Source organism: Passer domesticus, chromosome 6 (assembly GCF_036417665.1).
Source record: "Passer domesticus isolate bPasDom1 chromosome 6, bPasDom1.hap1, whole genome shotgun sequence".
Taxonomy (NCBI): Eukaryota; Metazoa; Chordata; class Aves; order Passeriformes; family Passeridae; genus Passer; species Passer domesticus.
The window spans coordinates 40,458,348-40,483,691 of NC_087479.1; the positions used below are offsets into that span (position 1 = coordinate 40,458,348).

A 25,344-nucleotide genomic window follows, 5' to 3' on the forward strand; every position below is an offset into this window, starting at 1 on the left:
TGCTTCAAGAAGTATGATACATTTATATGAGTCATAGGCAAGATTGTGTAAAGTAAATTCCTCCCTATCTTTTTTTTTTTTAAGGAGTGAAAATGCAGGATTTAGTTCATGAAGACAGCTTTAAGTTACCACCTGTGGTTACTACCCCAGCTTTGCTTGGAGACCTGGATTTTACAGCCTAGCTGTAGTGACTCATATAAACAAGGGAATTCGCCTGGGGCAAAGGGTGCTTAACCTCGATGGGATTGACAACATCTCCAGTCAGACTGTTTCATTTTCCCAACCACACAAGCAGACTATGGTCTCATCAGGGAAGCAACTTCTGCTCCAAGCAAGGACACATTTTTCTAGCTGTAATAAAATGATATGTCATGACTCTGTTCGCTTTACAGCATCAGTTTCTTTCCTACTCTACCTGAAGGCTTAGTGAGCAATTTAATAGAAACTTTATAATGTGGGTGCTTTTCTCCTTTTTAAAGATGATGTATCTATCCTTTTTGTTAATGGATCTAAATGGAGGTACAAAAAACCAAAAAAAAAACAAAAAAAAACCCCAAAAACCCAAAAACTGGAGTAAGCCATATTGTAGTAGGGGATATTGCCACTTTAACTGTGCAGCTAAGAGTTTAATTAGCAACCCTAAATAACACAGCATAAGATTTCTTTGCTCCTGTCCACTTCATACAATGTACAAGAGCTCCTAAATCAATAAGCTTACTCCAGACTGAAGGAAAAGACTATCAGCCTTTTACCAAAGCCTTTTTGCTCCACTGTTTTAAATATAGGCACTTTAGGCTTTACATGGCCACTAAAAAAGTCCATGTACGTCTGACCTGTGAACACATTACATATTAAAGGAAGGAGCATTAATTACAAAGCTGAACAGATTCTGTGACCACCACCGAGTGAAACAGGCTCTTATAACTACACAAATAGAAAAATAGATAGAAACATTAAGAAAATACACAAAAAATAGCTAAAATCAAAATCTACCAACCTTTCCCCAGCTCATCCTCCAGGTAAACATGAGTGGAGACCACCTTCCCACTCAGCCCCAGAAGTCAAGTGTTTTGTCTCAGCCCCAGATGAGCCCCAGGTGTGAGTGGTAGGATCCTCAGCCAGCACTCACAACGGGCACTTTCTGCAGAAGGGCAAATGTGCCATCTGGGCCAAGCACAGATGTGCTTATGCTTGGAACTGCTTAAGATATATTTCATGTATCAAAAATGAGAAAGCCACCAAGCTGGAAAGCTGGGGTACCACTGCTTTATGACTTTTCTCTTAAGAACACACTGCACTCATTAACACCTGTGGCATGTTTCCTTAGAATATGAAACTGAAACCCAAGCGAGGTAAAGAGTGAACAAAGAAACTTCCAAAGCACATTCAGCATGCCTTACGCTGGCATCTATCCAATGTACCTTTTACAGGGCACCATCCTGCAGGAAGGCAGCCACTGGCATTTCTACTGGTTAACTGAGAAATGTAGTGTCTGTAGTTCAGAAGGAGACAGATATGTACATACTGTTGTGTTTATTTTTAGTATTATGCAATACACCAGGCAAGGATGAGACATTTTTTTTTGTCAAGGACACACCACGGCTTATCCTTTCTCTTCTCAAACCTCTAATGTTATTTTCTGAATCAGTTGATAGCATATACAGCCAATCTAGTGGTAGGAACTTCTTCCTAGATGGCTCCAGCCAGCAAGCACCTGGGAGCTGCAGCTTGTCAGTAATAAGGTTGCAGCTATGCAGTATTCAAAGGGGCACATCACTGGCAACCCCAAATCTATATAATAGATTGTCTGGGAAAAAAATGCACTTTTTCACTAGTGCACCACCTGAGCTCACCACATTTGTCCATGGCAAAGGGAACGGACCGTGGAGGAGCACACCCTACCCTAATGAGTGTGACACCACCCAAGGCAGGCTCAGGGCTCTCAGGGAGGGTTACAGGTTTCCAAGTCAGTTCTGAAAAGACAGTTTCCATGAGGACACTGACCTACTGGTCAGAGATTAGCAGCAGGGAAGTGCCATCACTCACAACAGCAGGGTAATAAGACAACCTCTACATTTTGCAGCCTCAATTCTTCATCAACAAAGGTTTTCAAAATACCAAAGATACCGAGTGTGAGGAGAAGGTGTTTACAGCTTTAAACAATAGCAGAGTGATAGGAGCTTTACAGACCTTGGATATTGCATGACCTACTCAAGCACTCAGCCCTGAGATCTTTGTCACAAGGTCTCTGTTCAGAACAAAGCCAAATCCTTTCAGCTCCACTTAAGTGACTCTACTAGCCTTCATTAAAATTATACTAAAAGGGACAACAAATGGTTTGCTAATAAAGACTGATTCTGAGGTGCACTATGAATAGAGGAGAGGTAGCATAATTACATTAGTAAAGGTAACTGAGGTCACTGCCACATTGTTGTTTGCTCTTTAATTTGAGCAAAAATACTGTAAGGTGGCCATAATTGGAGAGAGAATGAAAAAAAAAGACAGGAGAAACTGTTCTGCTTTTGGATGAGTCTGACTGCATGATTATAGGATGCTGGTTATGTCTAAGAGGGAGCTACTGAATATTTAACCTTAGAAATGGAAGCCTAGTTGTCTCTTGTCCTGTTAACATCCACACATATCTTCCATTAGCTCTAATTAGGGCTAACAGGGTGTTCACTAAGTATCTCCATAATTAATGCTAATAGTAGTTACAGGCAAACGTTGATAGAAGATGAAATGCCAAGGTTCTTCTCCAGGGTTAAATGCTCAGCAGCCTGTCTGTCTCTCATTTCCATTTCCTCCTGTAACAGCTCTTTAATCAATCGCACGGATCCCAGACAGCCTTACACACCCAGTCTTGCAACAAGAGACACGTGCAGCCATAAGTAACAGCACATGCTGTTATTTATACAAAATATAAACACAGACACACAATATCTGACACATATTAGGCTGGTTCACGTCCGTATGCTCACCGCCATGCTGATATTCCAACCACATACAGACACAGACTGACACATCCCTTTTTCCTTCAAGATGCCCAGGCTTCACAGGGAAGTAACATTATTTCTATCATATATTAAGTAATTTCTAATTAACAAACCAAAGAGCAAGCAGATCACAGAAACACCTCAATTACCCTTATTAATGTCATTATGCCACCTTTAGTTGATAGACTATACTATATTGCCAAATCAGACGTTATTAACAAACCATTACATTTATAAATGAGAACAGAACAATTATTAGCCACAATCAGAAGAGCTATAATAGTGCACCTTCTACCGTGCTTCTGGGTCAAGCCCTGAGCAGTAGTTAATAGAAAAAGTGTTAGCAGACTGCTTCCAGCTAGCACAAAGTCTCACTCTCTGCTCTCCTATCCCAATATAAGTGGAGAATATTCATCAAATGTGCAATTCTGTGGCTGAGTAGGTTTATAAACTGCCTTTAGTTAGGAATGTATTTATAAAGCCTCAGGGAACCAGGGGAGTACTCTGCTGTTTCCCTCAGGAGCTGCAGACACTATTTGTAGAAACCTTAGAACGTTGAAGTCTTCACCAGAGATGTCTCAAAAAGGCAAAAAGCATCAGAAGAGGAGTGATGGGACAGCCTGTGCAGGCAGCCAGGAAGGGAGGAAGGACCAGGACAGCATCCCACTGGAGCTGGCTGTTGGAGCCAGACAAGGAGCTGTGTTTGTGGAAAATGTGACTCAGGCATCTGAACCCTCCCTGCGCCCCAGAGCTGGCTGTCACTGTCCCTATGCACTTTAGGACAGCTCCAGAAAAAAAAAAAAACACATGCAGACGTGAGTCCTACAGAAAGAAATAGGTGCTTTCTATAGGGTGGGGAAAAAATCAATTTGTATATTTATCAAGTCACCTATACTGGCCTCATGTTACATTAAAGAGGAAACGGCTCCCACGACTCATCTTAAATCAGAACTGGAAATGTTTTGGCTTTGCTATGTGAAAACAAACTTTTTTTGCCTGCTTTGTTTTCTGCCCTGGGGAATTAGTGACTCAAGCAGGATGCTGAGGACTCAGGGGGATTTATTTTTCATCATGTTTAGGGAGGGTTTTCTTCTACTAGGCATGCAGGCTTATTGATGCAGCTTCACTGCATTTAAAGTACTTCTATTTAAAGTACTAGACTTTAAATAAATAATTTAACCCCTCCATTTTTCTTCATAGATTTGTGGGGAGAGCATGGGGAAGTTACTGTTCAGAAAAGCAAGGGATATGAAGCACAGAAGGCACTATCTGAGGCACACTGTCTCTCTGTAATGGGGTCAGAGCCAGCAACCTTTCAGATGCATCCCCCTTTGCCACTCCTTTCTCAGCACTTCTAACAAGGGGAGGATCTCCCACAATCCCCAGGACGGGTCTCACTCTGGGCACCCTCACATTGCTCTTTTTGTGGCACTCGCTCCCTGTACCACATCCCCCCTCTTCTGGTTCCATGTTTTACCCACTCTCCGCTGACAACACATCCATGACTTGCACTGAAGCACCCACTTCACTGCTGCATCCTCAGACTAAGAAACGTTGTGAAAGAGGAAAGCGTCAGTAGGGTAAAAAACCTTCCCATTTTTTGGCTGGGCCTGATTTGCCAGAGGTATTTTGCTGTATCCACACAACTTTTCTGAGAGCTATAGGACCAGCAAGTATTTTAGCTATAGGCAATCTGACACAGAACATTTCTTCCCAAATAATGACTTGCTTTCAATATATTTTGAATATTCGTGATATGTATTACAATATGCAATCACCCAAAACAGAAGAAATATATTTAACAGTAGCAGAACCAAGAATGGCCAGAGCTCTCTATTATTACTGTTACAACACTGGTCCCTTTTCCAGCCTGCTCATACTCTTGGCACGTAGAAATGCACAGTGAAAAAGAAAATGTAGTCAGTAAAAGTAACGCTTGTAAAATTGTATTTTAAAATCAGAATGTTGTAAAGCAGCAGCTACAAAATGAGCTGAAATTCTAAGCAATGATTTGTCTAGACATTTTTATAAGAGTTGCAGTGAATGTTGAGTAAGTGTTCAAGGAAATCTGAGTTGATTGAAACATCTGACGACTCTGTGTTTTAACTGGATGGCTGGTGCTGCTTCAGCATCTTGCCAGCAGGATGAGAAGGATATTAAAATAGGAGGGGATCAACCAAGAGCAGTGAGAGGATAGTTCATCTCCTCTTCATTATTACTTAACTTAGTGAGAATGTTCTCTGATTGTATTGGATATCCAGTTAATCTTATCCAGGTCTCTACAGAGCACAAATCCACATTGGCAATACAGGTAGCACAAAGAGATGAATCATGTCTGAAGGAATTTGGTCTCACTGGATTTCTTTTTTTTTTCTTTTTCTCAGCACAAACAGAAAAAGGTTTGAACTGAAAAATTTCTGTAAGACAGTTTAGCCAGAAGCTGAAAACATGAGCTCTGAGATGCATTTTCTAATTTGAAATCTTTGTCTTTTTGCATTCTGACGCCAAGTCACTTTCAGCTATCATTCTGCATGATGGAATATCATGGACTTCCTGAGAGCATGTTGCATCTTCCAGATGAAGCCTAAGTCTGAGCTGAGAATTTCTTTCAGTTTGAGAAGAGACATTTACTGTTTGCATTTGTTTTCAAACTCAAACCCAGGAATTTTGTGATATTTTTGTGAATCTAGGTTGGAACTTTTAATCAAAACAAGATAGACTGTTTGAATTAGCCAGAAGTGTGGCCAATGGGGCAGGAATGCGGGAGACAGAAAATTCAGGTTGACATTCCTGGTCTTCCCAGTTCTCACCAGGGAACACAAGCAACCTACTAGCCAGGCTATTGAGCTAAAATTAGATTAAATAGAACACACCTTTTCTGCACAACCCTAACTTACAGATGCCTGCAATGTACTACACAGATTAAAGTTCCTTATCTTTCGAGTCTGGTATTGTCCTTGCTCAAAAGGCCACTTGGAATGCCATTGTGTACAAGTTAGGAAGCATTTGGGGAATTTAGGATGAACAATAATAATACAGTGAATAGTACACAAAAGAACTAACTTGTTAGATATTAGCATCTTCTACTCTGACCAGACACTGAGTTATTTTCCAACTCCAATGCACTGACAAATCCATCCTATAAGAGGCAGAAACAAAACCAGCTGCAACTTACTGATATACCAGAAAAAGCAGAACATTTTTCCAGGAGCATGGAGCCCCTCAGAACTTCACACCAGGGTAACAGTAATTTTTTGCCCTACCAGATCTACATCTCTGGCAAAGCCCCATGTCTGTGCAGCCCTTTTGCTGTCCCACTGCAATGGGGTCAGTGCTGGAGCTCTCCTCCCACTGACCAGCCTCAGCTCCCATTGCAGGGAAAAGGCATGTGACAGCCTGCAGCCCAGGCTGGCTTAAGGACCAAAAGCAACCACCAAAGTCATCTACATCCAGGAGCCACAAAGATATATTTATTTTCTTCCTCTCTCTAAAATAAAACAAACCCCAATTATAATCATTCTAACCATAACACTTCAGTTTGCAAACACTCTCAAAGCTGCAGTGGGCAATAAATCAGACATGTCACTTCCAGCAATTCATCTCTGGAGTTGGTTGCTACATGGCTGTAATATATAAAGAAGCTTTTTCCTGGTGATCCTCAGAGCCAAGATTCTTTTTGTTGGCTCTTCTTTAAACAAACACTCCTGTAAATTGCAGTTGAATCTAAATTTATCATTCAATCCTAATTATTTTCCTCTAATCAGTGGTTTGAGGGTGACTTTGGTTCTGTTAGGCTGATACATTGTCATACTCATTAAAAAAAATTAATTCAGTTAAGCCAACTCCAAATGTATGCACATGATATCTCTGCTGCAAACTCATCATCGTCACAAAAGTCACACTGAAGGCAACCAAGACCTTTTGTTTTCAGGCAAATTTTCTCAAAAGAACAACAATAAAAATCAATAAGGGACAAAAGAAACTTCTGCAATGTCACGAAAGACCAGCAAAATGCACTGAGGCTCTGTCAAAAAACAGCTGTAACATCCCATCCCTTCCACACACGCAGAAGGATACGAGAGAATTTTCAATAAAGCAACCGAACATGAAGGTTTATACATCTTTGATGTTCCACAGCTGGAGGGAAAGACAGCAGTTTACTAATCCTGTACCATTTCCCTTTCATTAGTTTAAGTTTTCAGTTTTGGATGGTGCTAAATTTAGAAGGAGGGGTTAACTGTTTAACCTTAGAAAAAATAATTATGCTTCTTTTGGCAGTGCCTAAAAAAATTTCATATTTTTAGTTGCCCAAAGGATTTAAAGCTCAATGCAATGGTAAACTCTTTAGTGGAGAGTGTACCTGTGGATTCACTAAACAAAAAATCAGAGACTAGACTATAAGTTTTTATAGATTTTGGACATGCCTGCCTGTGCTGTGGGAAAAAAGCCTCCCAACACTTACTTGAAACAAAACTTGAAATAATGTTTGGGTTTTTTATTTCTGTTTTATTTTGTTTTTGTTTTTGTTTTTTTTTTTTTAAATCCAGTGTTTCAATACTGCACATATTCCATTTCATTTCTATTCCAGTTACTACTGTCACTTGGCTGGAAGAAGAGGTGGAGTGGCATACCTAAGTGTGGTTTAGAACTTTCAAACAATTTTTCAATCAGAATTTCTTGCAGTTCTGTAACTGCTTGTCTTCCTATATGTTGCAAGCTATGAGGGGTTTTTTCCCCCAGTAGAGGTGTTGAGTACTGATAATTCCTTACATTCTCAACAAAACTGGTGTTCACCCCAGCCTTGTCATTCACACACATCTGTGTACAGAGGTAAGAATTTCAATCTCCATTCTGGTCACTGTTTTTTCAAGTTCATTGATACTAATACGGTTCCCAAAAATGTTACTCCACTCTCCATTTCAGCAGGAACCAGAGTGAACATTCACTCCTCCCATTTCAATTTTTCAAATATTACACAGGCCTTTCACATATTTTCTCTACTAGTAAAAAGAGAAATCAGGGAAGAGAAAGGGGTGTGGTTTCCATTTTAATCATAAAAATTTATATGGTGTAAAGTGCTTAATCCAACAGGTTGTTGGGATACTAATACTAAAATTTGATTAGGAGATGGAATTTTATTGATACCCCTGGTTAGCATATACTTATTTTACCTAAATAAATGTGGTAAAACACATAAGAAATTTATTTACAAAGACAGGAGGAAGAGAGCAATAAACAATTCATATAACAAAACCCCTGTACCAAAGTATAGCAATTTAATGTCTAACTTCACCTTCCGCAGAAAAGGTTTCTCATTTCTACTTACAATAGATACTAGCCTTCTGTGAATAGCTATTTACTGACAATCAGTGGCTTTGTGTGCATATTTTCATACATATATATGTATATGTGTGTATATATATATATATATATATATATATATATATATATATATTTATACACACACACAGAGCCAAGACAAAGTACATTCACCTTCAGCCCAGCTTTTCAACAGTTGCCTCACAAGGGATCTCAGTGAGAACCATCTCTCATCCCCTGACACCCTTCATACATGTGTAAATAGAAACAAAGTGTGGACTGCAACATCAGAAAAATGCGTTTGTGTTGTCAATCATTTGCACTTGTTTTACAGAGATGCAAATACCTTCATAAATAAGATTTTCTAAAGAACTAGGAAAAACTGCTCCACATTTCCTGACCTTCCACTGTTAGTCTTGAAACCCTTCAGGTTTTCAGACTTCTAACAGTTTTGTTTCTAATATTCCTTTAAAGTTTGGTGCTATCCTCTTTCAGCATTGAAGACGAGCCAATCTTTCACGTGACTTTGCTCAGGTGTTCAACTGAAGCTCCCTGCCACACATACTTCATTACACTAATTTGTTTTCACATATTAAAGTTGAATATACATATTCGTAGATCAGGTAGTATTCCTGTCGTGAAAATTGACTGTACTTTGGGCAAGAGGACCCTGATCCATTACTTGACATCTTTCATGCTCTTTCAGTCTAAAGGTTAATTACCACTACTGACACAGTTCCTAAGTGCTGTTTGAAATGGCACAATGCTCTACAGATCCATACAGCAAAACCCATTGCAATATGAAATAGCCCAAATTTAAACTAGCTGAGCTTAAAAATTATTTTTGACTCTCAGTCAAAAAAGTGAAGTTTATAGACATTTATACATGTGCTGTACAACAGGGCATCCTCCTAACAATAAGCTTTCATGTGCTCAGCAAAGGAGAGAGGAGAAGGTTTTTGCCCTACTGTCAGCGTAGTCCCCTCTGAACACAAGAATAATGCATGACTTGGCCATTCACTGTCACTAAGCAGTGATGAGTATGAACTGCAAAGAGCATTTTCATGTTTAAGATGAAATAATTTATTTTTAAATATTCATCAGTCAGTGCCTTCTTTGTATTGTACTCACAGGGTCTCAAGTCACAGGCTGTGATTCCATGTTGCCAGGAAGGCTACTTGTCAGCAGTTGTAGTGTGAGCAACAGCAGGAGGCTCAGAACAAGCATGTGAAATAAAGTGCACACGCCAGAGACAGCACAGTGGCTGGTTTGCTAAGTGGCACCAAGCGCTTCACCCTGCGGGAGCCCTCAGATCTCTGCGCCGAGCAGCTGGGTTGCACTTTTCTCCTATCAATAATAATGATAAATAATAATAACAGGAGCAAAGTAAAAGGAAGCTCTGAGCTTACAGACTGCATCAGGTCGACTTTGTGCTCCTGCTTCCAAGTGCACAGGGAATACTTTGCCCACCTCTCCCCACACGACCCCTGCTTTCACAGGGGGGCTGAGATGCAGGACTGCCCTGTATCCAGGCAACAGGCAACCCTGAGGCTCTGCAAACCTCTGCAGTGCACAACAGGAGAAGCTGGGACAGGTACCTCCCCAGACTTCATGGAGTGTAGGATAGGAGCTTTTCCAGTTTTAAAGACAGAGAGTAAAACAAGCTGCCTAACTACTTTCTGTCAATGAAAGCATGTTCCAAGGTCTCCCTGGGGCTGCCTGCTTTCCCAGCACTGCTCACTGGGAAGGTATAAAATTTACTGTGACCTTCCCTTTTCTTTCTCAGTGCTCTGTACGTTCTTACCTAGGCATACCTCTTCCTACTGCATGGATTTTCCAGATTTACTAGCCACCTATAGGCAGCAGTCTCAATTCCTGGAGCCATGTTCTGACCCTACCAGTGTCGTGATTAATGGACATGCATCCACATTACCAGGCTTCAGAGATAGTTTGTGGGAGGAAAAGATCAGTTGAGAACAGATGATTCATCAATCCTTATATTCACAAGAAGTTCTTCATCAGCAAAGGGAAAAACTTCTGGGCTGGAGAGATCTGTGGGAGTATGTACACCAACTCCAGTGGCATTCAGATTTCATACACGGTGCCTTGGGCAGGTTTCCTCATGATGCACTCTTCCACTGGGTCTCCAGCTTCAACTGATGTTGACAGAGACTGAGGCAGTCTGATGAAGATTTCATATTTGAGGAAAAGCCAAGGAACACCATGAGCTAAGAAAGTTATAGACAAATCTGGTCCCCAAGCAGCTTCAATTCTCAGATAATCTATAGGCTACTGATATTAAAACATGAACTGCAGAGGAAGAAGTTATTTGACAAAGAACTGGAAATATGCTCAGAGAGGTGCTGTAGTGTTCAGCTGCCTTTCAAACAATTCTTCAACCTGCCAGATGGATATTATGTAATTGCAAGATATACAGGGAAGAACAGTCGTGAAGAAAAAAAGGTATGGCAAATTGCTGCACAAAGATGCTCTGATCCAAACCAGGCTTAATTCAAAGAAACCTTGTGTCTAGGATGAAAAAGGGGTCACAATGGCCCTTTCCTGCCTTACTTGATGCTGTGTCAGCATTTGAGGTTTTTAGCCATAAACATAATTTGTGACACAACAACACTGCGAGCAAACACAACAGGTAGCCTAACCTTCCTCACAGTACTAATACACTATCCAGTCAGGATTTTTACTTTCAATCACCATGACTAGAAACATTAAACAAACACTACCCCCCGAGCTGTATGGAAAGATAAAATCAGGAGCACACTTCAGAGCTTGGGAATTCTCATGACTCCTGCTGCAATCTCAGCTCCTTGTCCATAGCTTTCCTTCTCTTTTACCAACTTTTACAGCCTCACTGCCTTGGCAAATAGCTTATTTTCCTTCTAGCACTGACAGCTGTTATTGCAGGAGACAGCACAGTATAAAGTTACTCATTAAGGGAGGTAAAGACTACCTCCCTTCAACTCCAGTTGAACTTTGGGGAAAAATAAGTACAGTCCTTTTTTTCTCCTTTGTGAGCAATGGCATGGAACATCAGAAACTAATGGTCTAAGTGCACCTCGTACAGATGTCCTGGAGGAGATAAACTCAGGCCATGCAATTCCCATCCTTTGCAGTACAGGGTGTGGCTTTCCAGCCAGCTACACCAATTTTACAGCAATTTGCTTAAATAAGAAGGGTGAGGTGGGATCTGTGTACCAGGTAGGTGTCCTGGATTTCAATCTGAGTTCACCCACTGACAGAGAAAGGGCAAAGCTTTCTATCTTTTAAATCAGACAAGCTTTTCCCCCCAAAGTCTTATGCACATAAAGACTATCTTGAACAACATAAATCTTTTTTACAGCTTTTCCCTTCCCAACATGTCCATTTTGCAGCACTGCCTCAGCAAAAGCAAGAAGAGTTGCTGCAAAGAATCTGGAGTTATGGTAAGTGGAAGGACAGAAGGATAAATAAAGGGGCAGGACAGTGATATGGCACCACTGTAAAGCTGAAGCACAGGGACCTTTCTGAGACAAGATATGCACCAGATCAGAGGTGACAGCAAAGATCCAAGAGGATGACTTAATCTTTTGTTAGGAAACCACTGAGATCTTCAGAGCACACTTCAGCAAAGCACTGCCACCACTGTCTTCTTCAGGACCTACAACTTAAAATACACATTTAAATGCTTTGGAGAAAATAGGCCAGATGCTTTCACCCACTGCAAAGCCAACTCTTCTGCCTGGTTCTGTTTTGTACAAATCGATCCCTCATTCAGAACTTAAAAACAAAATGAGCAGCACTGAAAGACACATCAGAGGAGCTCTGATTGAGAAGCAGCCCAGAGTGATGCTGATTGATGACTCCCAGAATGCTTTTCCCTGAAGCAGTAATGAAGTACGTGCCTGGGACAGAAGCCCTGAGCACTGCATGGAAACATTTGAGCAGCTCGCCTGCACCCACAGACCTCCCTGCCTGAGGAGCACATTTAAAGCAGTTCTGCAAAGCACTACTGCCAGGGTCTCTCCTGAAGAAAACCAAACATTCCCTTCCCTTCCATCCTCCTCCCCTTTAAATCAAGCTCAAACCCCAAAGCTGAGGCACCTCTACTATGTGTACAATGGTATCTATCCAACATTCCTCAGTAACAGAACCACTTGGAATGGGGAGGAGAGTGCTGCTCATCCTGGGCAGGCACAGTACGAGCCATACAGGGAAGATAAACAATGCTCTTTGGAGGTTTCAAACAGAGCCTGATGCTGGTGCTGAAGGCAGTTATTTTAATTCTCAGCTGCAAATCAATGGGACACAATAAAAGAGAATTAGCAAAGAAAACATTTAATGACAACAAGGAGCATTCATGCCTTATTCCTTGACTTGCAGCTGAAAGTATTCAGTAATTCAGAGGTGGATGAAAAAATAGGAACTGGAAAACCAAGAGCAGTCTCCCTGCCACTAAGAGCAGCAAAAGCAACTCATCAGCAGAAGGGAGAGTAATGCCCTACTCATCATCTTCCTGCCAGACAAGCCCCAACCTCTCTCAGAAATGGGGCACAAAAAGAAATTTTACATTTTAAAAAAAACAACCAAACGAAAATTACTCTACATCAGTATACCCAGAAAGAACATAGCAAGATGATCAAAAGAGTCTGTTGTTTGGATGACAAAAAGAAAAAAATAAAAAAACCAAACCAGATGGGAAGAATTGCTTCAGTTTGAACTGGTAAAGATTTCTTCTAAAACAAAAAAAAATATAAGGTATTCCTTCACATTAATTCTGCAAAGTTTTGTTGAATCTAAGATAAAATTTTATTTTTTTACATTTTCTAACTTAAAAACCAACTACCCCACACAAAACCGCACAAAAGCTCTTTTTATAAAATATTTGGATCTAATTTTAATAGGAAAATATAGGTTTCATTTTTCAATATTAAAAAATCAGCTTCGGTATTTCTAAACAAAAGATATATTGCATTTAAAAATCTGGAAGTAAATATTTTAATGTTTACAAATATATATATGTAGCCCTACTATTGATTGAATCTATTTACTTAATTTTAACTTGATTTTATGAAGATGTATGGTCTCTGTGAAGATTCTTGGATATAAAAGTTTGTGCAATTTTTGTCTTTCATAGAAATTGTCTACTACAGAGATGTGATTCACACACTTGATATGTACAACTGATTTTCTATTCACAGGAAAAAACCATCAGAGCACTAGAGTTTTTAATCAATTGTCATTACTACTGATCAATAGAAAAAAACACAGAGCAAAAGACTAAGATCCCAAGGAGCTCAGGCGGCACTTTGGGATTTGGTTTGTACACCTATCATTCAGGACTTCTGAGCACCCCTGGGGATTTATATTGCCAGTCCTAAACATCTGGATTTACATTTAGCTAATTTGGACTTTTCCAAATGAGTTCTTTCCAACTACATCTTGGAAAAAAAAAAAAAAACATGCAAAAAACCAACCAACCAACCAACCAAACAAAAAAAAACCCAACAAAAAACCGACAACAAACTCAAACTAGGAAACATTTCATCACTGCTTTTTAGAAGTCACCATCACTTATCTGCATTTCCTGAGATGACTTGTGGAATATACACAACTTTTTCCAAAGTGTGGTCACACTAAGTTTCCAGGAGAATCAGAGCTTTGCTGCACTGATTTTCAGGTATTTTAAACAACCATAAATTGTGCTCATGTGAGTAGTCTGTACTTACAGTCTTTACTTTGAACACTGTCTTTTGGCAGAAGGACCCAGAATAGCAGAAAGCCAGCTCCTGGTTCCAATCAGTTCAGAGAGACTTTGGCCTTCAGTGCTGCTACCAGATAACATACAGAACTGGGAGATGGAAAGGGAAATGGAAAAGCAAAGGCAGTCCTGGCAAATAGTTACACTTTCCAGTAACGTGATCCATACATGAATCCAACTCACAGGCCAATTATTGTGATAAACTTATAGCTCCATTCTGAGAGCTGAGCGCTTTAGCATGGAGGGAAAAAAAGAACAAACTCTTTCCTTCTTGTTAACTGAATCCTTGTGGGAGAAATAAGTTAAGGTTGAGGATATTATTTTTAGCTTTCTTGGAATGTACTCTTGGATACACTTTGCAGCCAGAAATGTTATAAATGGTCCAGGTCAGTTTGAGGAGTCAGTGACAAATTCTGCCTTGCCAAACATGTTCTCTGTACTGCACTGGGTGTCCATCTTTCTCTCTCTAGCATCAGCACGGGCTACCCAGACTGCAGCAAAAATGCCCAAGCCTGATAGCCCTGCTGCTGGGCATGGGGAAACCAGAGGGTTGGATAGCCATGAACTCCAATATCCTTTTGTTAACAGTCACTGGGGAAAAGTGCCAGAAACAGTTCAAGGTGGCAATTACACAAGGCCAGGTCACAGGAAAAGCTTCCTGCTACCCTCCTGGGCCCAGGGCTGGCTCCTGCCAAGCTGCAGGGAGGGACTAAGCCTGTTAAAGCTCCTAGATACTTTAAAATGTCAAGACAGTGCTAAAAGTTCATCTGAAAATTAGCACCTCATTAGTGATTGGACATTTGAAAATAAATCTTTCATAGGTGATTAAAAAAGGAATTTTATGTTGCTTAAACATAATTCTTTGAAATGTATTTGCACATGCTGCTGGGGGTGTTGGGCAACTCATAGACGTGCTCTACTCCATGTTTTTGGGACAGGAACAGCTGCACACATGTTCAGCTCAAGACCTCCACATGGTGGGCACTGGAAGCTAAAATACAGGCAGAGCACTGACTTTATAACCCATTCATCTCATCCAGCCACAAAATGCCTGCATGTCCTCTCTACCTCAGCTCTCCTGACCCTTTCTTCTGAGGAGAACAGCCCTGAATGTCCAGCACAAGCATGTCCAAGGCTGCCCCTACTTTCTTATCTCCCAGGAGCTGTCAACAAATGTAATGTCTGCCAAGGATAAAACTCCCATCCATTAGAAGGTAACTGGAGCATGAGTCATCTTACAAAGGACAAACCAGACATTAGATTATCATTATCTTTACTGTGCACAAGTCTGGCCAGCAGGTGACCTATGGGTAGGCTCCTCTCTCAAAAGAGCTCTCAAGATTTTGACTAAATAGATGCATCAATGCAAGCAAGAAAGAAACCTCAGCTTTAAAACAGGTCAGGGCAATCGATAGTAATAATAACCTTTTTCATGCTCTGCAACTTTAACAATCAACTAGTTTTCAATTTATTTTCTTTTTAATGTAAGCTGAATAGAATTTTTTTGATACGCAGTTTTACAAGGGAGGAAAGGGAATTTCTGGATTACTTCTTCAACTTTTTCTTCCTGTTCCTGTTTTGTCATAGAAAGGAGGAACAACGGGGAAAAATATGAAGATAAACCCTCCACAATTAAAACTTTTTCATCGTCAGACTTCTCTGAAAAGGAAGGCAAAGACCCACAAAGCTAGCTTCTACACAAAATAAAATACATTTCCTACACAAAAAATCTTATCTGCTGTTTTACCATCTTTATATAGATGAGGAAGGAAAGCAGCGAAGAATCAAGTTGCTTCTCGCTGTCAGTATGCAGTCTAGGCACAGAGCTAATAATTGAATGCAAAATTCCCCAAACCCACTTCACTGCTTAAGAGTGTAATACTATCCTTATTACTGATTTTAGTAGTTATCACCTTTCACTGATCCCAGCTCTTACTCATAAGCCCAAGAATAAAAGCTTCAAATACATGCACATATACCCCTCTTATGTATCTGTTTCCTGAGAAATCTCTACAGTGAGAGAATAGTTCTAGCAGCTTTTAAAGTAAGTCCCCAGCTTTACTCAATAATTTTCAAAATGCACAAATCAAAAGCGACTGTACTTTTGTAGGTCTCAAAATAAGCAATGCAAATCCTTCACTGCTATTCTCAGGGACACCCTATCTCAGTCACTGCACCCAGGACATGGCACAACAATGAAAGGCAGCTCTGCTTTTCTGTCCTGTCACATTGGGTAAACCTCATTTCCCTTGACAAAGCACTTTACCCATGAGAGAGTTAGTCAAAAAAGCTTTAAATTACTCTGTAGCATTAGATGTAAGTGACAGGAACTGTTAGAGATATATTTCTAATGACAATTTCTTTCCTCCTCCATTATGATCATTTCCATGTTACACAAGCTCCCAACTTCACAGGGAAACAGGCACAGCCCAAACCAATCCCCACATGCACCATGGTTAGCATCAGAAGGATTAGCTCCAAGTCTCTGGGGCAATACCTCCCCAAAGGTCAACCCACTGCTGGCAGAATCAGCTCTAGCTGATTTGCGTCCTCTAGAGCCATTAGAGACAGAAGTGGCAAACCCGTGCCGCATTGTCAGCAGCCACTTACAGCCTGATGAGCACCTCCTGCAGCAGAAGAGCTGAAACCTCCGTCTATCCCAGCTGAGATCACAAGCTCTGCTCCTCAGAGAAGGTGCTTGGGATGCATGGCTGACCTGGCACTCACCCTCGACGCTCCTCTCTCCACGGTTAGCGTGCACATGGCAAACATCAACCACTGCAGCTCCTGGGACAGTTACAATGCGAGCAGGCTGCCACCAAAACACGTGGCCTGGGAGTTTGCAGGGAGCTTGCAGCAACGGCTGCCGGGCCTGGAGCATCCCATTTATCTGTGCAGAGCTAACTCAGACGTCCCACGCCAGCCATGTACATGTCAGGAGCCATTTGCCACTTCACTGGTAATTTGAGAACCAAGCACATGGGGCATCGCATCGTTCCACACCACTCACTGTGATAGCTCCTCTTGATACCACAGTGGACAGCATTTAGGAGGCACCAAATTGCCTTTCATGAAGAAAAAGCTATATGAGCTCATTCCCCTGCTGTACCAAGCTCAGAGTAAAGTAAAGCCCAGAAGGCTTCCCCAGTTTTATCTCTAATATAAATACAATTTATAATAGAGGAAAATTCTCTTGGAGACTAATTTTGTAGGTATTGGAGAGTAGCACAGCTTTTCCAAAGAATTTAATTCACAGTCAAAAGAAAAATTAAAGAAAATTAGAACTTTCTTAGTACGATATCCAGTTCTTTCGGTCAATGCAGCCTCCATTTACAGGCTTATATAAAAAACTCCGAACCTTTAAAAAGTCCTTACTCCATTCTCACTAAATTGCAGTTTCTTTAAAAGTTGTCAAACTGTTCAACATTTTAATAAGGAAAAAAGTGTATGTTGTCACTGCACACAGAGATAATCATCATAATAATATTGAACTATTAATATTCTGCCCAAAAATGTGTTTATAGAAAATACTTTCCCTTTTTCCACTTCTGTAATCACACCTCAGCAAAACACAGATTGAGTATTGTGAAATAATTGTGGTAAATGAACCTCAAAATGTGTTGCTTCTTCTTTTTAAGAAGGAATTGGGTTTTTTCTACTTTAATTTTTAACAAGTTTGCAACATTATTAGTTGTTGAACAGATTTTTATGGGGACAATCAGCAGAGCATCACAAGGAACCAGAAGTGATGGCAACCATAGAAAGCGTAACTAAAAACTGCATCCCAATTCAAGAGGCTATAAGAGGAGACAAAAGGAAGAGTGCCTATGTCTTATGTTCACATGCACACACATGCCCTCATTCCTCTCCAAGAGTTGTCTTTTCCCAGCTTCCTAACCTATACTTTTCCCACTCCTTTCTGGAGTCAGGGGATTTGGCCTTTTTTGCGCTCATGTTGCTCCAGCTGTTCCTTTGTAGAAGTTGCTAAGAGGATGTGTTTGAAGTTCAGACTTTTTCAAAAAAGCAGGCACTTTCTTTTCATCAACAAGTGACAGTTGCACCAGGAAAAAAATCCCGAACTTCAGGAGTCCTTTTGCTGAGCTGGTGCATGTTTAGACTGACCCCTGCTACCCGCAGAATTTCACCCCTGAAATACTGCTGCTCACAGCCTGGCTTCCTGCTGCCTTGAGCGTTTCATCTGCCTGCTGGGATGGTCGGGTCCCCAGCAGTGAGCTTGGTCATCCAACAGAGAGGAAGCTGCCGGCCCAAACTGGTGCGTGCCACTCACCCAGCACCTCAGCTGCAAACATGTATGAACATGAAGGGAGATTGTGAATGAAAAGGGACACAGAGGGGTGCTCTCTGCCTCTGTCCCATGGCCTGAGCATCCTCTTAAGCAAGAAAAAAAGGCGAGAAAACAAACATCATTATTACTCATTATTACTGAGTTCAAGATGCAGGAAAATGCAACATCCTCTTCTCCTTTCATAGTAGCTGCCTCATTTGCCATTTTGCCGCTTTGTCTCATCACCTGAGATAACAAAGTCTTTTGCACAGCCCAGGATGCAATACCATGTGTACCATAGGCAACCACTCTCCTTTTGCCTAGAGCTCGCATCAAAACAGGACAACTTTCAGCAAGGGAGGAAGAAAAAGTAACTGTAAGAAATCAATTTTTAGAAAGAATGTAACATTATGCCATTTTCCTTATATGGCCACTGGTATCCCATGTCAAGGCACAAACAATAGCCAGCTTGGCAGGGGGTGAAATAAGAAAACGACTTGGGGGAAAAAAATTATATATATATATATATATATTCCCTGCTGGCCCTCACCCTCCATTTCCTCTTGAATTTCTTTGTGACTGCACTGAAAGGGGTCAATAGCTCCCAGCTTGAGAAATGCAGCTTTTGAAAGGACTATCACCATCATCTGTATTTAAGGCATGCCTTTTACTTCATGGCCCCCCAGCTAATGCAAAGCTTTTAAAAAGCGAGCAGCAAGATAAACTTTCAGGGAAAAGAAAAAGCAAAGGGGAGAGGAGGAACAGTGCCTATCTGCCTTGGGCTTACTGACACTTTCACTGGAATAAAGCTTGACTGGCAAAGCAGGGACAGGGAACATAAGCTGCAGATGATCCAGAGTGCTACGGATCATTACCCCTGGCTTTAGTCTCCACCTCCCCATCCTTTAAAGTACATTACAAAACCACATGAAGCAGCCAAGCACCAAACTGGAAAAGAGTTTCAAGTAATTAAAAACAATGGGAAAATTAGCGCAGGATTCATTGAGCATATCAAAGCTTTGCAATCTTCAGTGTTAAAGAATTTTGTACCTGACAAACACAGGCAACTTAGTCAGATTTTAATAAGCTTAATTAACTTATCTTGATAATGAAAGATTGGACCAGTAGCTAAGTGGCTAAGATTATATTTAGGCTTTCTGTTTGAAGAAATACTCCAGAAAAGCTATGGTGTTGGAGCCAGGATTTATTGAGAGGGAGGAGGAACAGGACTGTAACCTCCTCCTTTAGTGCCAGAGGACAGAGCCCATGTGGAAGGCTGGCACATCCCCAATTTTTCAGGACCCCCAGGATCCATTTCACATTGAAACCTCATTCAAACATCCAATGGCAATTATATTACAGTTGCTTTTTCTATTAGGATGTTATTTTTAATTCACTTTGGAAGTGGATGAATCCACATAAGGAATTTGTACAGCTCAGCTGTTGCTGTACTCTCCACGTGTAACCCGGTCATCTGCATTCTGGCATTCATCTGCTTTAGAAACTAACTGTTCTCCCTAATAAAACTTTTCCAAATTTGAGGGAAAAAAACACAGGTGAAATACCTCAGCAAGATGCTCTACTTTGTATTAACTAAATAGATCCAGCTATGGCTTTCCAGCTCAAACTTATTTGACTTTATCTGATTATTTAACTGGAGCCTTTCAGTGAACATTAGAAGCCCACACCATTCGTCTAAGACAAGCTGAAATTCACAGATGGAAAGGTGCAGTGGTACCTCCAGCAGCACCACACACAGCAAAAAGGAATTTCATCCTACCAAATTGTCTGGGAGAAAAGCCAGAGAGATCAGAGAATGCTCCAGAAGCACAGAAGTAAATTGCCTCTTCGAGTCTCTAGCACTGGCAGCATATGACTTTGCATTTCACTTTAGCTCCCAATCATACTGTCTTTCTCACAGGCATTCAAATACATTAGTCTGTACCTTATCAGATCCTGAATTACGACTGCAGAAAAGCTCCTAAGTCTGAGAAATGTAGTTCAGAGACGTTTATGGGGCTGTAATGAGTACTGACAGATAAGCCACACTCATGCAAACACACTTGCAACTGATGTCTGGTTTAACACAATACAGCCCTAAGCCTTCATAATACAGTCTAGGAAACAGAATCCTCCCATCACCTACTACTAATTGCATCTGCAGCGGTCAGGGGTTGAAAGAGAAGTAAGCAGATTAATTCTATTAGTCTGTGCAATAGTATCCCAAGGGGACACGGGAAAATCCCATCATTTAAATCAGGGCTGGTAGACGCTGCTGGGAACGATGTTACATACTAGTAGGGGATTAAGAGTTTGGACTAAAGGGCCTCATTTTTTCTAGATCTGGTTTCCATGAGTCATAGCAATTAGAACTGCAAGGCTTTTGTGTTTGTTTTTTCCCCCTTACGGATGACCTGATACATCTTTCCGAGTTGAAAACAACATTATTAAATTAATTTCTTAGTAAACCCTTTCACCACAACATACATTCCTTTATTCATTTTTCTTAAAAAGTTTTCTGCTTAAATTAAGGTATTTTCAATACAAAATTATTTTAGAACACAAAAGTCTAAATATTATTTTATTAATACCTCATATGTAACATTTTTCTTTTTTCAGCATATTCCTCCCACACTTTTAACCTATATTTATCTCAACCATATGGGCAGTCTTGATCCTCTGAAAGTACATTTTTGCTGAGAAATGTTCCCCATGCTGTAAATACACTGTAAGGTTTCATCCCTGCAGACGGAAGGCAGTGGTTTACAAAGCCCTTCTTGAGCCAAATGAATGGAAAAAGTAATTTGCTCAATCCAGTGCAAGTGAGCCTAAGCATCAGAAGCACTGTCTGCCTTACCTGTGTGCTGCTTTGACGGACTTTCAGGGAAATACTTGTTCTCCTCAAGAAGTCAGGCTGTACTGAACATGCATCTGTCAGGATCCTTGCTTCAGGTCTCTAACACTGTGATCAAGGCTGGTCAACCTGTCAGAAACAGCAAGGAAAATACATAAGATACATACTGGACCTGAGGAGAAGACTGCCACCTTGTTTTACTTCCTCCTGCTTAGGTAAAGACCGACTCTTTCTTGTACACCTGAAGGAAATGAGGGAAAGTGTCTCCCAGTGACTCCAAAGACCCTGTCAAGGTCAGGACTACAGGCAAAATCTTCATCCTTACTTTCCAGTTCATTAGGCTGACCAGAAAAGGGCTTTCACTGGAAAGCAATAGGAGGACAGGACTATTTCTAGCAGACTAAGGAGGAAGCAACACAGTTGCTCTGCATCATCCCCTCTTGCTCCTCGGCACAGCAGAGGAGAGTCATGCCCAGGAAGAGATGCTGTGAGTCCCCAAAAGGCAAGTTCCAGAACAGAGGATGGCATGGTGTGTGATAAAACATAGGTAGTTAGGTGTTTAACACACACACACCCTTGCTCTTTGTAGGCAACAAACATGCACACATCTGTTCACCTACTGGATAGATGATAAAGTACTACTTATTCTGAATGGAGGAAGCCAGAAATTATTGAGGATCAAAAAGAGGGTGATGGAGTTAAGAGGCAGGTAAGGGTGGGAGGAAGACACCAACAGGTGCTCAAGGCAAGCAAAAGAAGGTAAATCAGAGCCTGCAGAACGGCACAAAAGACCAGTGTGGGAGGAGAAGGGATCATGCCAGATTGTGCCTGTTTTCTACTTGCAGAAATCAGCCAGACACGGAGCACAGAGGTGGGGCCAACACTTTAACTAAGCAACTGTTCCATAACAGCTCCTCTCTGGAGAACAGCAGCAAGTCTGGATCTCATTTTCCCTGACAGCTCCAGTTCAGATATGAAGATGGCGCCATGTAAATCCATTTCATGATATTAATTCTCTCCTCTCTAGTCTACCTTGTTGATATGCTTTCTTTTGAAGCCCAAATCCTCTGCCCTGCCCAGCTGCTCCAGATCTCAGAGCTAATACCAACTGTCCATGTGAAACATCAAGTAGCATCTCTGACCCCTCTGCATCACACAGTGCTTAGCACCTCCTTCAGGATCAAGATGAAAAGCTGGGGGAGAGGGTCTTGTCACAGCAACTCCTCACTGAGACAGGGCTCAGTGTCAAGGCAGCAGGACATGTCAAGCTCCCCGTCTCTGTCACGCTGTCGGAAGATGACAGCCATACTGAGCTGAACTGCCATTTGTCAATCCAGGGATTACAAAGCCACCTACAAGCCAGCTGGAAAGTGCTAATGTCACACCAGACCACATGAAAGGAAATTCCTCCCACGCCAGGGTATCAGCCCTCTGTCAGCAGCTCCCTGCTCCCCAGGGCAGAGGTGTTGTTTCACACTTGCCCAGGATGAGACAGTGGCTTTAGTGGGAACACAGGGGAATTGGTGAGGAGTGCTCTGCACCCTGGACATTCATCTTACATGCAATAGAGCAGCAGCACGGTCTAGTGAGCAATGCAAGGGCTCACCAAAAGGTACTTGGATGTTTCATCTGTACCAAATGGTACAGATGTTCTCCGTGCCTGTGTCTCCAGTGGACTCTTTCAGCTGTGGTTCATCCTCCCATGGGTGTTTGTTTACAAGACTCTTCTCTGCTCTGTACAACCTGACATTTCAAATACACACATACCAGCCACATCCTGGTTTCTCTGAAGGGGAAGGGCAAATATTTGAGAGGTGCAAGTGCTTGTGTGTAGAAAATGAACATCCATACACTTCTGCACAGGACAAAGTGCCTGCTGCCTAACAAAAACATATCCTATTGCACACAGTCCTAGTCCTTTCAGACATAAGGTATTGAATATTAATTCCCAGCCTTTGAAGACAGTGAAGTTAAAAGTTTATTCAAGTTTGTAAAGTGATCTGAAAGCACAACATGGAAAGTGGCATAGACAGGCATACTAAGAGTCATCAAAATTTTGATTCAATGGCATCTTTAGTAGCAATTTTCCCTTTCCATTATGGAAGAACAGTCCTGTCCTTGTAGGGAAGCCCCATTCATGCCCAATTACTATTCCAGCTGATGAACCACTGTGATCAGAAGCAGAGGGCTCTAATACATTTAGGGTCGCTAATAATGTATTTTGTCTTCTGTGTGTGCTTGCTCAGATGAGAGATTTCAATCATCTCTATTCAAGGAACATTAAGAAACACAAGATATATCAGGTCATATAAATCCTCCTCTCCAATGGAGGATCATGCCTCTCTCCTCCCCTCTGCTTTGTTTGGATGTAATCCAATTGAAAGTGTCTTGGGCAGCAGTAATATTCTCCTTTCTCTCAGCAGACTCCAAAAAAGTCTGATAGAGAGCTGTCTTAAATACTTGTTGCATGCATAAAGAGTCTATCTGGCTTGTTTTTTTAAAAAATATGATTCCTTAGTATCTCACCAGAGCAAAAGCAGTAGCATGTGAGAAATGTGAATTAAGGAAATAAAAAGCAGGCTTCTTCTCCAAGGTTGGTGCAAAAGGACAGAGATGGACAGCAGCACTAGAGGATCCAACACTCCCCTAGCCTGCAGGTGAATTTTCAATAGAGGAGTAGGCCCAGTGGACTATGGATCATCTGGGCTTAATACATTTTTAATAAGAAAACAAAAATAAACAAAAGCTTTACGTGGAATTTCTCCCGGTTGTTGCCCAGTCTCACATTCCCTCTAATCAGCGCTGGTTGCTATCAGAGACAAGACCCTGGATTAGCCATGACCTGACCCGGACCAGCAGCTCACGGGTGCTGCTCCCACAGCACTGCACTGAGCCCCACACCGTTGAGGCTTTAGACTCAGTGGCTCCTGAGTTTGATTTAAGGGGCACAACTGACTCTACTGGAATTTAGTTTCTAAAAAAAAGTTTTCTTTTAAATACAACCCTCATCACAGCTTTCTCCCCACCTCAATGTCTCTATGCTTTGGGGCCCCAGTGGTGGTATATTTTGCAAATGACAATTTTTTTCTTCCTTGTATGCTTGTGGTACAACCACACACATGATTGTATAAAGCCACTTAATCAAGCATAAACAACCAGTGTTTGCACTACATACTGACACAGACATCAGGAGGAACACAAAGCAGTCCCATTTAACATTTTATGCATCAGAAATAACACCAAAACAGATGTAAAGCAAGCCAATTCCTCATTACTTAACACAACACATATCTTTGAGCATTAAATACAAGTGAAAGGGAGCTGTGGAGTTGGCATTAGCTTGACAGATGTTGAGATGAGCTGCACCAGAACTGAGTATCTCAGCCTGAAACAGTGCATGTTAAAAAGGCGTCTGCTTATTGTTTGATATGTGTATTTATTTACATAGACAGCTTGCTGACATGCTGAAAGGTTGGGGAGGGTGGTGTAGGCTGGCATTCTAAACTCTCAGCAGGCATTCAGCAAGTGGTCTGTTATCCTTTGGTCATGTCACTAGCTTCCATTTTATTGCTGAGTGGTAGCAAAAGAGGGAAGCAGGGAAGGAGCCAGGATCCCCTCCACTGTGCAGACTTAACTCCCCTCCAGCAGCTTGCTCTTAGCACACAAGGCAGCATTTCCAAGCTCACCCTCCATAAGCATGCTACCCCTAGGGCTCACCCTCCAATTTCTGGGGCCTCTGTGCCTTTGACAGACATGAAAAGGGTCTCTGAAAAGCAAGTCAAGTGCAGCTCCTTGTTGCATAAAAAAGGATATTTTTTAACAAGAAAGAAAATTAATTAAGTGGATAAAATCCCACAGGTTGGAACAACAGCTGAGGAATTATCTTTCTATCAGGTTGGTAATGAGAACTAAAAAACCTCACACAAACATTAACAGCTTCATATAGGCTCATTGGCATTTCAGATCAGATGTGAGATTTGGCATTCCCAGGAGCACCAGATGCAACTTCAGTTACAGACCAGACTATGGGCAAAATGCATTTTACCCTGCTGAAAACAGTCTTGTCACAATGTCTGAAAATTAAAGGTACATATCTATCTACACCATAATTTTTTTCCCCACAGACATTGCACCCAGG

The 25,344-nt window shown here is 41.3% G+C and overlaps 1 protein-coding gene across 11 annotated transcripts in view; it reads right to left on the reverse strand.

Annotated features, from left to right (window-relative positions):
- The window catches only part of TSPAN18 (tetraspanin 18), a 186,220-nt gene that overhangs the window by 38,148 nt on the left and 122,728 nt on the right, over nucleotides 1-25,344 (reverse strand). For 8 of the 11 annotated variants that reach the window (XM_064424923.1, XM_064424927.1, XM_064424922.1 and 5 more), the window contains one exon: nucleotides 21,210-21,335. The gene's annotated coding sequence lies outside the window, so the exon portion shown is untranslated. Of the gene's footprint in view, nucleotides 1-997; nucleotides 1,123-21,209; nucleotides 21,336-25,344 lie in introns of those variants that run through there. The other 3 variants (XM_064424928.1, XM_064424929.1, XM_064424930.1) reach the window with 3 other exon arrangements.